Genomic DNA, 15,556 nt, shown 5'->3' on the forward strand with positions numbered 1-15,556 from the left:
ATATATGTAAATCTAGTTACATTGCTGCTTAATCTGATCTCTTCCAGGCTAAGTAACATACATCACTACACTAAGTCTGCTCTCTCAGCCTCTCATTACTCACCAATCCTCTCTGGGCACTGTCTACAACAGGGCACCCAGGACTCAAAGCTCCCAACTGAGCAGAGCGGAGCTGGAAACAATAATCTTACTGCTTCCTGGGTACCAGCATGGCTAGGTTAGGACAGCCAATTTGCCACCAGAATAGTTTGACGCAAATGTGGACACACTTTAAGCACATCTACTAAAAGTTGTAGGTCTTTTTCAAACGAGGTGCTGCCGTGTCAGGTGTCTTGTGCTTCTGAATGACAGTTGCTGTGGAACCTAAATCAAAGCATTTAGCCACACTTTTGTCTTGAACTCTGTCTTGCTACTTCTGTGTAATATTGCAGCTAATTATTTAAAAAGTTATATGTGAAAGGCCTGATATTTAGGGTCTACTTAATTCTGGAGATATTATAATCCTGGAATTTCGGAGTTAGGGAAGTGGCTTGCGGACATGCAGAACGGACAGTCCTGCAGCATGCGTAGGGAGGCCATCACACTCTGTCACAAACCAGAGTATGACATTGCGATCCACACACTCACAGTCACACACACTTGTAGGAGTGGCTCAGCAATGTGTGTACCAAAATCCTAAAGTCACAACACTGAGAAACAAACTTAAAGCATGAAGTTGTGGGATTAATCAGCCTTCTTAAAGACAGTTGAATGGGATTACAATAGCAGAAGCGTGAATTTCGTCAATGTGGGTTCAGCTAAAAGGGAAATGCTATTTGGAGACCTGCCGAAGGTGTCCGCTGCCCTGGCGCGGTAGCTCTGTCATTGCCCAGCTGCCGCTTCTCCCAGCACACTCTGCCGTGCTCCTGGCTCCCTGGGCTCCTTTTCTGAGCCACTGTCATCGACTGTGTTTTTCCCTTACTCTGGCCTTTCAACACTTTTCTGAATGATATTTTTAAGAACCCTCTTCCCACTAGTACTACATATCATATAAATTACTTTGGTAGCTTGTATACAAACTTTCCAGGAATGCTACCTTTTAGTTATAGGGTGTGGTCTTCTTTTTAAAGTGAAACCGTTTCCAGTGGCTCAATTTCAGGGAGTGAAGCAAGCAGAGATAAGATATTTTGGAGAAGAAAATCTTCCTCATATTTTGGATTCTAACACCAGACTTTCAGTTACCGCTTTATCATCAAGTCTAATTGAACAAGAAACTAGTACTATTGAACTTGCTATGTAAATATAAAATATATTTTAAATAAATCTCTTGTTTTTCTATAAACTCGGTTACAATTGGATAGCAGAGGTTCTCTGGACCTGCTTTGTTTGCTTTTTCCACATGTGAATGGAACCTGCATGGGAAATACACGGGAACTGCAGATTCCGTTAGTCTATCTACAGCCACACAGCTTTTTTGAATGGCTCAAAAAAAAAAAAAAAAAAAACCAACACAAAAGGATTGCTCTTGTCAGTATTATCTGCATGTGTGGAGAGGTAAAGTTAATGTCTATAAAGTGTTTTTTAAGAAATGGTTTAATTTTAAAAATTAAGTCAGATTTGAATCCCATGATCTGGAAAAAGTATGTCAGAAACAAATTTCTGCGTAGTTTATATGTATTTACTTCTAAAATATTAAGACTGTAACCATTTATATTCCAAACGAATACTTTATTGAATTCTAACCAATTTGGAATTTGCCAATTTTTGTCAAAAAGTTTGAAGATTGATCCTATGAACTTTTATTTAGAATTGTTTTTCAATTAAACTTGTAAAGTCACATTACTACAGTAATCAGGAGAGGTTAGGGACGTCCTCTTTCCAGAAGGAAAACTGAAGACACATTTTGGACTTAAGCAACAACTTATTTTATATGTGGATTTTTCCAATTGCAGTTTCTTTGAATTGAATGTTTAGACTCCAAGACTTTTTCAGATTTCGAGACATTAGGTATAATAAATAAATAAAGAAATAGATATTTAGAAAAACTCTCAATATGATAGACAACTTCATTATTTGACATATATTAAAAATTGATTTATTAACAACCTAAATTTTAAACATTGGCTCTTATGAATTCAATTTGTGAAAATTAAATAAGGCTGGTTTTCACTTGTCTTTAAACTTTGAAAAATGTTGAGCAGACAAATCATGTAAAAGCTATTAGAGAAATGGAAATATTAAGGCAATGTGGCTTGCAGAATTGTTATACAGTGATTTTTTTATTATTTTTTAACCTGAGCAATGGACTTAAGGAGAGCCTTCCCGGATATGACCTTCAGGAAGTACAGAGGCCTTAATGTACCTTCAAATCCAAGATTTCATGTAAATAATATTAGCCTCTGGAAAAATGCTTTTTGAACCTCAATTTCTTTATTATAATGACAAAGATAATACCTAACATATGTAATTATGAACATTACCAAAAGAATGACTATAGGGCTGGGGAGATCGTTCGGTTTGTAAAGTGCCTTGAACCTACTGTAGCCCAGACTGACCTTGAACTCATGATGCTACTTGGACCTCACAACTTCTATTCTTCACATGTGAGTACACTCAGTTGAGCGAGCTGAAAGCCTTACATTCCTTCTTATTTAGTGATCATTTGGGTGGTTGAGATCTATTATCCTATTACTTAAGTACCTCTCAGACTGGGGCAGTAAACATCTTGGGAAGAAGCTGTTGTGGCTGGGGAGGCAGTGTGGTGTTACAGAAAATATGTGACACTAAGCCTAGGTTTGCAACTGCTTCATAATTTAGAACAAGACATTTTATATTTACGAACCTTCAATTCTACAAAGGGGCATAGAAAATTTAGACTGCAGAGAGAGCATTTATGTCGCTCAACTTACCTGTTCAGATAAAGTTCCAAGACCAGAGTTTCACATAACTATTCTCTCAGCCTCACCAGCCTGTAACATTCCTGTTCTGGAATTGTGTTAGATGCTGAGCACACGGAGAACAGAGTGATATGGGCTCATCCAGTGTATAAAGCAAAGTCAGCCTGCATTTCTACATTGGTTTTACTTTTTAGACACCTATTTATTGATGAACATTATGTATGAAAAAATTGCATCAAAGCAAATATTCTGCTGGAACTCCAACTCAATGGTGGAAAACTTGCTAGGGTGCATAAAACCCTCAATTTAGCCCCCAGTACCACAAAAAGAAAAAGTTTTTTCAAGATAACTATAGTGAGGGTGTGCTGAAAGTACAGATGCTCCATGGAGAATTCTGAAAATGAGACGGATTTTTTTTTGCTCAATTGTGGATGGATTAATAATTATCATTTTTAAAAATAATTTAGGCCCAGTGTGGTGGCACATGCCTTTAATCTCAGCACTCAGGAGACAGAACAGGCAGAGCTCTACACAGCAAGGTCTACACAGCAAGTTCCAGGCTGCCTGGGGCTACAGGGTCTGTGTTAAAAAAAAAAAACAAAAAACTAAAAACAAGAAAACTCTAAGAAATAATCATTTTTTTTTTGAGATGGGGTTTCACTGTGTACCCCTGCCTGGCCTAGAGCTCACTATGTAGATGAGGTTGGCCTCAGACTCACAGAGATCTGCCTGCCTCTGCCTCTGGAGTGCTGGGATTAAAGGCATGGGCTACCATGCCCAGATATTTTAATATTTTTAAAAAATTAAAACTCTTTTATTTCTAAACAGACTAAGCAAACATTTTAAAGAGGAAGTATTTAAATGTTTTTGGTGGTTTAAATAACTTTGCACAAACTTTCTTATTCAAAATAGGATGAAATATGACAGTGTCCTTTACTTTGGGTGTAATTGCCAGGAGAAAGTTTTTGGCCAGTCTCTTGTATACTGTTTTACAGTTGCGTATTTCTGAGCCATGCTTGTCTTTACTTTCTCCACCAGTACTCAAAAATGCACTTCTCCTGACTCTTATGCTGGAGTTCAAATGTTGGAAGCTGGTCCAGCATGAGAACTGTGTTGCTTAAAGGAGTGCCAGGAGTCCTCTGAGAGAGTCGTCCATGAATATAAATAGCCACCCAGGCCTTAATGTGATCACACACTCATGCCACTTATGCCTTTTATAACTACCCTTATGAGACATTCTAAAAATTTCACACAAGTCTAGACTCTGCATTAAAGATTTCTATTTTTGCTGAATGCATTTCAGTGATTTTTTTAGTTCTTTCTCCAAATATGTGTTTCAGAGTGAATTCTTCAGAATTTCATATTTTGCCCAATTTCCCTCTAAGACTTGAATTATAACCCGAGTTTCCATTATGTATCTGATGAACACAATAGGTCACTTTGTGAAAGAAGCAGGAAGCAAAGCTGTATTTAAAAGCTGAGAGAAATAATGGAAAAGAAAAGCAGCTGGACCATCTCATACAAGACAGATCATTTCTGCCAATTATAGTTGCTTGGCAGGGTTAAGAGAGGGTAATGTAAAATTCAGGGTTATATGGGCAACATACTTGAAGTAAAATTTCTCAAAAGTTGTATTCTTATATAGATACAGCATTTCTATAATGGGCAAGCAATGAAGAGAAGGGAAGATATGTTTCGGGATTTCTAAAAGGGCAAAGTGGGACAGGGAAAATGAAGGCTCCTGAGCCAGGTTTTGAAAAATGAAAATGTGTATTGATAGGTAAACTTGGGTGGGAGGCACTGTGCAGGCTGGAGGAACAGGGAGTACAGATTGTGAGAAATAGCAGTTCAAGTCTATTGATGAGAAATAGGACTAGACATAGGTCAAGTATGTCTTCTATTAATTGGTGCTGTGTTAAGGGCATTACAACTTAACCTAATTAATTTTTTTTTAAAGGACACACTTATTCCTGTATCATGGAGGTAGAAAGCCAAGACTGAAAAGCTAGTTTGTTTGCCTGGGGTCATGGAGTGAAAGAGTGGAAAAAAACCTAGATTTGAAGGCGTGTCTCCAAGTCAAGTATTGTTTTTGCTACTATGCCATGGTGCCAAAATAGGAAGTCTCCAATATTTAAGGCAAGACTTTGCATTTAATTTGAGGGAAGCAGAAACAGTTTATTGAATGGATTGGACGGAGGAGAGAGAAGAGGTTAAAAAAAGACTGAATTCAACATGGTCAGAATGGTATTAGTTATAGAAAAGGACAAAGTGGGACCCATGTGCAAACTACCAAGTAGATGGAATCTATGGAAAATGGTAATTAGATGTGGGGATGAGAAATGAGAATAGTTTTAAAAATGATTTTATTTAAAAGGTTTAATGGTTTGGAAAATAACAATGCCACTAAACAAAACGGGAAAATCAACAGAACAAAACTTTTTGGCAAATATAGCTACTTTAGTAATTTTTTTTTCTTAAAAATGTGTAACAATAATTTTGATGAATTTATTATTTACTTTCTCAAACAACTCAAAGTTTTCCATGCCATGTATCATGAGAAGAGAACCCACAGAATGCAGTTGGAAAAGGAGTCTTAAAATGAGTGTGGTCTTCTTAGAGAAAAATCCTTGACATGATCTCAGTGTGCCAACAAATAGTAGTTGACCAGCGTCTACTCATTTGGTACTTAGAGAACAGATGACAATCTTAGTGTTTTATTTATTTTCTTCTTCTTTTAAAAAATAAAAAATTAAGAATTCATTTATATTGCATGCTTACATTCAGTCTGCTTTTTAGTCTTTTGTAGAGTCCAGCACCTAAACACATTGATACTGCTCATTTGTAGACTGAGTCTCCTCACATCAATTAACATAAGATATCAATCCCCCTCCACATGCCCTCAGGCCACCCTGATGTGGGCAACCCCTCATGGAGATGCTCTTCCCAGTCAGCGACTCTAAAGTGTACCAAGTTGACAAAACTGTCACAGTCTTCCTTTTACCTGACCAAGGCAGAATGTACGCTGCCAATCACTTCCTCCTTCCACAACACTCTGGCCTTTTATGACAGCACCATCCCACCTCTGGGCCTCTAGAGCTGTTCCCTGTCTATGATAGATCCCAGCCTACCTACCAGATAGGGGCACAACAGCCACTCACAAAGACTCGCCCTTCTTGCCCTAAGCCATTTACTGATTCCTCATATAAACCTAATCCTGTTTGTACTTTTCTCTAGCTTTTAGGTACATTTATCCAATCTCCTACTTGGCTTCCATACCCACATGTTCAACAGATTTCACAAAGCCAAACAGAACTCTTGATCCTCTCTGCCAAATCTCTTCTCTTACAGCCTACACCTGAGCAGAGCCACTGTTATGGTTTGGTTATGAAGTGCTCTCCACAAGTGCAGGATTTGAATGCTTGGTCCCTAGCTGTTTTTGGAAGTTGTGGAAACTTTAAGAAGTAGAATTTTGCTGAAAGAAGCTGGCTATTGGGGGTGGTTTTGTGGCATATCTTATTCCTAGCTCTTCCCTCCCCCCAATCCTGTCCCCAGTGAGGCAAAGAATCTTCTCTGCAGTCGTCCCCACCTCCCACTCCATGATGACATTATGCAGCACTACAGGCTTCTAGGCAGAGCATCAAGGGAGTCCCCCAAATCCTAAACCAAAATAAATCCTTCCTCCTTTAAGTTGTTTCTGTTTGGTGTTTTGTCACAGCAATTCAAAAGTAAATAAAATAGTAACGGGTTTCTGTGCAGAAAACAGATGGTTCTTGAACTCCAGCCTCTTCCCCTTCTTCTTTTCCAGTTCCAGTTCCTGTATCTCTCCACTTCCTCCATCCTGCCTTCACCCTAGCCTCATTGTCTGGACTACTGCAACAAGCTTCATACCCCTCCACCCCCTGGGCTTCCAGCCTAATACATTGTCCACATTGCAGCTGGAGTCATCATCTTAAACAATAAAGTACCTGAACGCCAAACCATGCAATGGCTTCCAACTGAATTTAGGAGAAATTATCAAACCCTTGGCATGGCCCAAGGCCCCACATGCACTTACTTCAGCTCCAAATTCACCTTGCTGGGTTGGCTAATTCCTCGCTAGTCTTCAGGTCTCAGTCAACATTGCTAAATGGAAACATTCTCTAAAATCTTTCCTTATATTGCTTGTTTACTCCCTTTCATAACTTTCATTACTTTTCCTCTGAAGCACTTACAACAGTGTATAATCAGATGCAGAGTTAGATATACATTTACATGGAGATAGATGGATTTATGGGTATGCCTCTCTACCAGCAGACAGTAGCACCTTTAGCTACTGGCATATTCAGTAATGAAAAAGAGAAGCTGAAGTACAGAATTAAGGTTAAATGATTATCCTGTGTGTTACACTGAGCTCTTACCACATACACAGTACACAGTAGGCATTTAGGAACATGAGCATATCACCAGTTCAGAGATTCAGAAGTTTATTATGATTCTCTCAACTTAGACAATTACTCATCTTGGTTGACAGGAAAAGAATCTATACGAAAAAGTTGTGTTACTTGAAAATTAGCAGATCTATGATGAATTGATTTATGGAAACACAGGAGGAGTTTTTGTAGCTGTTGACTAAATGATGTGTTTTTGGAAAGGTTTATAATAGGTTCATCATAAAATGTAACAAAATAATTTAATTTTTGTGCTAATGTTGGAATCAAATGTTCTAAACCTCTATTGATATTATTTATCTTTGGTTTTGTAGCACTTTCTTGATTGGTGTTTTTCCCTAACTCATATCATAGTATCAGTATCGATAGGTGATGAGATGAGATAGAATAAGCAAAAATTCTTTGAAAACTTGGTGATAGGTGCTAAGGTAAAGGCTTCAGCTTGGTAAGATGGGTAAGCCACAGATTTTATGTTAGCAAGATAAACAATTTACTCTCTGGGGGAAAAGAACTAAGAAAAAATAGAACATTTAAATAGTCATAATCCACAAGCAAACTATTACTTGGCTTTGAATCATCTTTAAAGGTCATTTAAACTCATAAACATGCATTTCCAGCACAGTGAACTTGTGTTTCTAATTAATTATCATTTAAAGCTTTCGGTTTTATTTTTCAACCAAGATTTTCCTGTCCCCTCCTTCCCAATTTAAGACTCAACACACTTGGTGCATTTTAAGATAATTCTCGCTAATGAAACACTTTAAGAACAGAATGACTAAAAACTGCTTTTTACTACTGCCAAGCTCTTGTCTTTACAGAAATCAGAGCGAGCTTTATGTTCTCACGTTTTCTGACTTTCATACAAATGAAAGTGTAATACGTCAGAAAATAAAGTGCAAAACCAGCACTGTGATAATATTTCATAAAAACAATGCTATTGGTTACAGTTGCGAATACTTTCTGAAGATCCTAAAATCTTGGTTTTCGGAAATTTAGTCTGTAAGTTTAACTTGCTGAAAAAAAATGATTCCTTGCATATGTAGTCCAAGTTACCTTTGCCCTGCTCAAGAATATTGACTAGCTTTTTGGCTTCCTAACATCTCCTCTATAATTAGTTATTTTATTGGATTATTTAATAAAAATACTGCTAACTGTAAATATACTTATTTGCTGTAAAGAGCAACAAGACAATTCTTTTGATCGTCTTTAATTATTTCGATTTAAAAACTTTATTGTGTGTGTATGTGTATGTGCACACACCACGGCACAAGTGTGGCGGTCAGAAGACAACTTGCAGGAGTTGATTCTTTCTTTCCACCATGTGAGTCATTAGGTTGTCATACTTGGTGGCAAGTGCCTTTATTTACTGCGCCATCTCACCAGCCTCAATTTCTATTTTTAAAACTCTTGTTATATAGTTAATACTCAATCTTATCTTTCTTTCTTTCTTTCTTTCTTTCTTTCTTTCTTTCTTTCTTTCTTTCTTTCTTTCTCTCTCTCTCTCTCTCTCTTTCTTTCTTTCTTTCTTTCTTTTTTTGGTGATATGAATTTAGAGAATGTAGACTACCTTATGAGTTTCCTGTAAAGTTTCAGAATATTTCCAAATCTCTGTCCAGGAAGATTGTGTGTGGGTGTGTATGTGTTTCTCTTACCACAAGACAGCTGATGTGTAAGCTGTCTGAGACACAGAAGAGATTCGTACATATTTGGTTGCTCCTAACGATGGACTCTTCCCATCAGGCACTCTCTTAGGTGGGAAAGCACAACCATTGAACGCCTCCAGCAAGCTGGGATGCTTTCTGTAACTAGTAAAGGCAGCGTGCCTCCTTCTCCACGTGCTGCTCATTTTTCTAGTGGTGTTTGCTTTTACTCTTTTGAGACAGAAGAGTGAAAAGGGATAAGTGAACTTGCATTCAGCACTGTGTTAAGTGTGCGTCCTTCCCCATCTGATAAAACAACTAGCTTATTTATCTTAATAAATCTCAAGGCCCTGCTTTTATTTCTTCTACTATTTTGAACATTTTTGCGCTTATGCAAATTTATGGCTTGGGGGATAATTACAAAGATGTTTGGTATAGTACCATGTGTTATTATTCTATGCATTTAAAAAAGTGAACCTATGCACTTTCAAGGTTTAGGACCAGGATATAGTTCATGGTATGACCTGTTAGAGCTGGCTTGTCTGGCTCCTGGGAGCTAGCAAGTGCACCTTTTTCAAATTTCACATTTATGCTGTCTTAACATCAAGCTGGTTGCTTAGTATGGACATAAATCTGGCCATGGTAGAAGCATTTCATCTTGGAAATGGAGAAACTGGGAAAAAGATACACCTTGGAGCCTCTTCTTTTCTTCTGTGGAATCAATCCATTGTTAAATGCTTACTACCTTACCCACTTCACATTACTATTATTGTGCTGGAGATTGAACCCAGAGCCTGGGGAAGGATAAGCAAACACCCTCCACTGAGCTGCACTCTCAGCCCATCAATACAATTTCCATAGCTATCACTTTCCTCCCTTGACACCATACCTCATGACTCCCTCATTTGTCTTTACCAGGAACAGACTGTGTTTGTGTTAGTGTTTTCTGTGGCCTCCTGTGCAAAGAAAGTGCAGTCAGAGTATATGTATCATGGGAGAGGCGAGCCCTGGACTCCGGGACGGGAAGGAAAGTACTTTGTTTTCCTTGCCCCCTTCTGAAATCTTAGAAAATGGTCCCCCAAGATCAGTGCCCCTAGATAGCAATCAGTTGCACACCTAGTTACAGAAGTACATCACTGATTCATACACAGGCACATGTGTCAAGACACATAGATGGATGCTTATGGAATGTAAAATTTGATTTAGTGTGATGAACTATAATTTTCTTCTGCATTTGAGGTGTCAATTGTCTAAATATGACTTTTGACTATGCAAATTCTGGACTGCATGTACTCAAATTAACTCTAATTTTAAATATGTAGTGCCATGATTCCATGGTTTTCCATACTTAGATTTTGACATTTCTTCACAACCCAGGCAATCATAACTAAATATTCGAGGTGAGAGTATTAGCGAATTCCAAAAATGTTCTAGCAACAGCTAAATCATAAAACAAATATTTTTGGCCACACATTGTATTCATTATAGTCTGAGAAAACAGGACTCTTGATAACAGACTTGTACATAACGACGAAACCATGTGAAGTCCCTCTGGCACTGTGAACCCACGTAGCTTCTCTATCTTGGCAATGTGATGCTCTGCCCCAAACAATGGCACAGTAGAAGCCAGAGTTGTGTGGTCTCTGAGTGGGAAGCAAATATCAAAGAAGCTTTGTTTGTTATTTATTTTGTTTTCAGATGTTTGGTTTTGCTTTACATTTTTCCTTTTAAAAAATTTTAAAAAATTTAAATTTTATGTGTATATTGCCTGCATGTGTGTAAGTGCACCCGTGTTGTGCAATGTCTGTGGAGGTCAGAAGGGGGCATCAGATCCCCTGGAATGGGGATCATTTACCAACTGCTGTTAGCAGCCATGTGGGTGCTGGAAATTGAACCCAGGTCCTCTGTAAGAGCAGTCAGTGCTCTTATCTGCTGAGCTATCTCTCCAGTCCCGTTTTTTCTTTTTAAAAGAATACTGCCCACACCACATGCTATGATGTCAAACCCCAGTGTAGACAGCTGAAGCCTTCTCTACCCTTCATCCCACCTCTTTCATTTCTCTTGCCCTCTTTCCTTTTTCTCTGCTTTTTCTGATTCACATATTCATCTTGACAGAGTTCTTCAAGATTTTCTTCAAACTTTCTCACTGATAGAATTAGTGACAAAGACTCTTCTACTTCCTTGGTTCTTTGTCATTTAGAATTCCCCTTGTCATCTGTGTTAAATGCCGTCTCATTGTCTGAAAGAATTCATTTCAAAGACAGAGAGCTGGCAGCTGATTTTTTTTGCGGGGCAGATGCAATCAGCAAACTTTTATGTGAAAATGACATGCTTCCTGGTTGGTATAAAAGCTACAAAGAAAGTAGTATCATATCTCTCTTTCAATGCCAACTTAACTGAGCCGAGAAACTGCATATTTCTAGTAATATATATGTAACATTCTGCCTCTGAGAGAGAACTATGCAGTCCTATTTAATTTAGGCACCCAAGATAGACCCCTATAATACTGGCTGGGACAGTTTTTACCCCATGGATCCAAATAATGTATGCCTAATAGGTGTATTCGCAAGGCATCAAAAAAGTAATAGAACTTTGAGGGGTTTTATGGTGAAATTTTTTGATATTTTATTAAAATATTTAAAATTCAAATTAAATTTCTTATTTTAACTATTGCATATCTGGTTTGTGGTTTGAAGGTTAAGCGCTCACTCTGCATGCAGTTACTGACTTATATTGCAGATGTACTTTTCTTTAACTTGTTCACACACGGCATATTAAGGACCTCAAGGTGAATGTAGGCTCCTATAGCTTCACTTCAGGTCTTCTCAGCCGAGATTCTTAACATGCTGCTGTTCCACAAACCTTTCTTTTTCTTTTTACACACTCGCAAGAGATCTAGCCTCTGTCCAGAAGTATCATCAGTTTGGACTCATAATTCACTTTTTTAGCTTGTGCACACGGTCTCTCGTGATTCTATTTTAGCTTTGTGTCATGACTCATTGTACACGATCTGCTTGCCATGGCACAGAACTGGAAAGGGCAGGGCGGAGCAGCAAGGGCGGGTCACAGTGACTGAGCAGGAGGAAAGAACCCTCCTTCTTCAGTACTTCCATGACTGCTCGCCCACTCTTTCCCCCCATTAAATTTATTCTGCTTTGGATTAAGCTGCAACACAACTTTGAAAGATGTAAATAATAAGAACATGAAAATAATTTAGACTAGTAAAAACTTTGGCAAGTACGAAGGAGATGACTGTACTTTGGAAGAATGTTGATAAATAATAAAATTGATCTTATATTCAAAATAAATGATATCTTCTATAGGTTCTTATTAGCATATATGCATGTGTACACACACATTTGACTTCAGCATGCTGAAACTGTGATAAAATGTCACTTTAAAGGGTCTCTAAATATCAACTTTTTAAAGAGAGTGTAGCTTTTTTTCTCTTTTTGGTGTTTTGAGACAAGGTCTCACTGGGTAGCCCTCTGGTCTGAAGCTCACTATGTTGATCAGGCTGGCCTCTGTCTCACAGAGATCCCCTGCCTCTCCCTCCCTCCTGCTGGGACTAAAGGTGTGCACCACCACCCCTGCTGAGGGTATATCATAAATCACTCACAATAGGGCTTGGGACTTTTGGCTATTCACACTGATAGAACCTGTTTGAGGAAACTTGTCCTCTCCTCCCAGTCCTGATCACCTTTCTCCACAGAGCAGGCCCCATCTTCTCCTCAGGGGTTTTGTCTCCTGGAGATCCTGCGGCCACACTGCTGCTGCTGGAGGTGTCTTTCTCAACTTCTGCTGGGCTCCTCATCTCCCTCCTATACAGTAGAGAAATCCAAACTCAACTAGCTACATACACGTCTATTTTGTTTGTTTGTTTTGAGACGGGGTCTCCACTTAGCACCAACTGGCCCGGAACTCGCTATGTAGACCAGGCTGACTTTAAACTCTCAGAGATCTCCCTGTCTCTGCCTCCGAGGGCTGGAATTAAAGGCTCACACCGTGCCTGGCTTTACATAGACTTTCTCCTGCTAGTCCTGCCGAGCTTCTTGTCTCCTCCCTGGAAGCCCACAGTGTGTGTTCCAAGTCCAGGGAGCTAACTGAGCACGACTGTGTCCATTTCTTTCAAAGTTTCTTCTACCTGACTTCTGTGTTTTAACTGTATGGCTTCAAAGCACTCACGTTTGTGGGCTAGATGTTGAGCAAAGGCAAGCTCTTTGCTGCTAGGGAAATAATCTACCTACTTACTAAAGCTCTTCGAAGAAATAAACACTTAAATGTAATTTTCAGACCTCTGAAATGATTTCATACATCTTAAGAAACGATTTTATATTATAAACAGGTTACTATTATGATCCTAGGTAGAACTGAATTCTTCATTGGAGGAAGGGAGAAACTTTTTAAACATCAGGTTTTTCAAGAGGATATAAATTGTTCTATTCCTGAACATTTGTCACTTAGAGAATAGGTTAGGCAGGGATGACTTTCCAGGATGAGGAGGCAGGAGAATGGGTCTCAAAATCTCTTTGGAGCATGCATAACTTGAAAAGCCAGTGCTGTTGGTGCCTCTCTTAGAAGGATGCCCTGCCCAGCAGCACCTGGACCTTCTGACTCTCAGTCTATTGTACTCAGAATCTCAGATTTTAAAAGGAACCGACAGAGTTAATTTGAATGAAATGTTTAATAGTGAAATTTTTCATGGCTCAGAAAAATGAGCAGACTTGGTTGACATTTTTAGAATCATCTAAAAGTGAGAATGCATAGTGAAAATTCCAAATTTACAGATCATGGCAATATCTTTAAATCAATGAACTAACCTAATGATGCTAGACTTTGGAAGACTGGACATTCATATATAGACCGATAGAAAACTAACAGATGAGTGTTAATGTAATAAAACTCAACATTTAAAATTTTAAAAATAAAATTCATTAATGTGTATGTGTGTGTGTGTGTGTGTGTGTGTGTACTGGTATGGGTGTACACATGGATGTACTGCAGCACGCATGTGGAAGTCAGAGGTCAACTCCCAACTTCCTTATGTGAGTCCCAGGGATTGAACTCAGGTCTTCAGCCTTGGTGGCCAGAGCCTTTACGGCTGAGCCATCTCACTGGCCTTAATGTGGTAAATTTCTTGATAAAATTGAAATTGTATTTATGGGATAAAAAGGTACTGAATAATGACCTCCTCATAAAAAAGGCACTAAGAAATCACTTAATACATCCCTAAAGATAGTATCTTAATGTGAAGATGTAGTCAGAAGACCAACAACATAGCAGGCGCATTGAAGGAGACTGACACAGAGCAGAACACACACTACTTTTGCATGACCAGCACTGTGCATCTACATCTGGACCGCAGATGCCACTGTTCTTAGCACCAATAAAGGCTCTGTGCTACAATAACAGCATCCTGGAATTAGAATGCATGATGTAGGGTACACACTTGACTTTATCTAGAAGAAGTATTTATTAAAGTGAGCATTAAGATAGGCTGTATTCAATATCTGCAGAATCATAACAACACAGATAAGAACAAAGGCATGCTAGCTAACTCAGGAATACTGGAGCTAGTGTGTGTACCTCTCAGTTTTAATGTACTAGAAGACAGGTAAATAGATATGCTTCGTTGTGTAACAAGCAGAAACATATGGAAGTTATTACCTGCATAAGAATTGCTTGCTAAAAATACAAGTAGGGTTAAGAGAGGTTTAGCCAAAACTAAAAAGAAAAACCTATAGTTGATGGGAAAACTGGAGATATTTGGAATTCTCTCACAACCTTTTGAATCTAAGGTGAAATATTGTTTGAATTACCATGAAACTTTGTGCTTATCTAATTAATAAACTCCAAGACTATCATAAAACTTAGAAGGAAGTTTACTAAATATTTCTGGTTATCTTTTTACTTATTGTTATTATTGAGAGTTTCATATATGAGTATTATATTTACATCTGGTTATCTTTTAACTTTAGTTCTCACATTTATTATAGATCCCTTAATTAAGATGCTCAAATTCTTTAATTCTGGAATGACTGATAACTTCCACTTGCTGATTTATAATCTGACACACTAGTTTGTATGGGGTTCATATATCTTTATATGTACTTGAGCATTTACTGAGTACCTGCCAAGTAGAGATTCCTGTGCAAGCACTGGGATTTCATTTTCGCAAGCATAGGCTTCTCCAGTCCGTGAGGCAATACTTGGGAAACTGCAGTGGAGGACGCTATGTTACTATGTTATTATGGGAACTGCTGGGCAGAGTAGAGAAAGTGCTTGGCATTTTCATAAAAAGGTAGAAAACGACTAAACCTGTTTTTTTAAAGCCAGGGAATAATTTGTAAAGGAACAATGGGAGCAAAATGATAAAACTAGGCCCTGTGGTCAGACTTTGGAGAGCTTTAAATGCTAAGTATAAAAGTGTTTTTTTTTTGTTTTTTTTTTTGTTTTTTTTTTTGCTGGGCATGGTGGCATACACCTTTAGGCCCAGCACTCGGGAAACAGAAGCAGGCAGATCTCTTCACCTGGTCTACACAGTGAGTTCCAGGCCAGCTGAAAAAAAAAAAAAAAAAGAATTGGTTTACTTTCCTTTAAAGGGCTTGTTCAA

General features: G+C 38.3%; 2 protein-coding genes across 3 annotated transcripts in view; one reads left to right on the plus strand and one right to left on the minus strand.

The window, feature by feature from the left end:
• Positions 1 to 15,556, minus strand: part of Fam227b (family with sequence similarity 227 member B) — a 237,896-nt gene that overhangs the window by 88,462 nt on the left and 133,878 nt on the right. The window lies entirely within an intron of this gene.
• Fgf7 (fibroblast growth factor 7) overlaps positions 1 to 15,556 on the plus strand; it is a 67,446-nt gene that overhangs the window by 32,393 nt on the left and 19,497 nt on the right. The gene's annotated exons all lie outside the window — the stretch shown is intronic.

Source organism: Nannospalax galili, unplaced genomic scaffold, assembly GCF_000622305.1.
Source record: "Nannospalax galili isolate Female #2095 unplaced genomic scaffold, S.galili_v1.0 scaffold735, whole genome shotgun sequence".
In the NCBI taxonomy this organism is placed as follows: Eukaryota; Metazoa; Chordata; class Mammalia; order Rodentia; family Spalacidae; genus Nannospalax; species Nannospalax galili.